A 1,325-nucleotide genomic window follows, 5' to 3' on the forward strand; every position below is an offset into this window, starting at 1 on the left:
TGAAGAAAATATTAAATGCATTGAATTTCTCATGTAAGAAAGCGATCTTATTAGCTTGGAGGACGTTAAATATGCAGGCATCTGCTTAGGGAAGATGCACTCTGTGAGAGGCAGAGGATTTATCTGTTGTTCTAGGGGCACAAGGGATGAGGAAGGGGACAGGGGAAGTGGAATGAGGGAAGTGGCTGATGACCACACACCTGCCCACCAAATGTCAGGAAGGTTGCTACATCCTGAGCAGCTTGGATCAAATGCGCTGTTTCATTGTTATGGAGATGATAGATGAACTTGAACCAGAGATACTCAAAGAGAGAACAAAGGAACAGGTACACAGAGAACAGGAGGAGGACATCTGTGGGCCCAAAGACATAGATTAAGAGCTCAGGCCAGTTTTCATTAAATCTCTAAGGAATGGAGCTGGGAGCAGAGGGACAGGAAGCGGACATCTGGATGACAGTATCAAAATGAGTTGCTCTTCAAAAGTGAATCAGTGGCCATGGTCTCAAGGAAATCATCCAAGTTAAAATAAAATAACACTTCAGTCCTCCTTCTAGGCATTCCTGTAGCCAATGACTTCTGGTGTCATGATCCATAAGTGTCACCTGCTTCTCCACTGTCAGAGGGCAAGTTTTCCATGCTTCTGTTTACATGTGGAAAAACTGTGATGATGTAAGTTGTTCATGATACTAAATTCATTTAACTTGAAGAAATTTGTTAATGTTGAGGTCATGCTCTTGGTTTTCTTTTTGTCACAAATGTCCCTTTTTAACAAATTGATGATTTTTCTGTCCGTACTTGGCACAACTAAAATGTGCCAATTTTGTCTTTATCCTCTAAATTGCTTGGAAATTTCACTTACCTATAAAATCCAAAAGTCATGGCACCACTTTGCTTAATACTAACCACAATATCAGTTAGCTAGTTTGTCCTAAATTAAAAACAGGGGAAAAAGGATATTTGTTTTCAGCTCCTATTGCTGGTCATAGATGGTGTTGTTTAAAGCAATGTCATTTTGAGTCACAATATCCTTAACCTCTTCAAATTAAAAGTTGTGCATAGATGCATTGACTCTAAGGACAGTGTATACGTATTTATACGGTTGGGTTCTATAATCAGTATACTATTCAATAAAGTAAACCCTATAGCTAGTAAAACCAACATGGCTCATTGTGCTGCTAAAATGGGCATGATTATGAAAAAATGCTCCACATCACTAGCCATTCATGAAACGCAAATTAAAACCACATTGAGATATCATCTCACCCCAGAAAGAATGGCTATCATAAAGAAATCCCCCAACAACAAATGTTGGAGAGGCTATGGGG

The sequence above is a fragment of the Octodon degus genome, unplaced genomic scaffold, assembly GCF_000260255.1.
Source record: "Octodon degus isolate 3935 unplaced genomic scaffold, OctDeg1.0 scaffold00020, whole genome shotgun sequence".
Lineage (NCBI taxonomy): Eukaryota > Metazoa > Chordata > Mammalia > Rodentia > Octodontidae > Octodon > Octodon degus.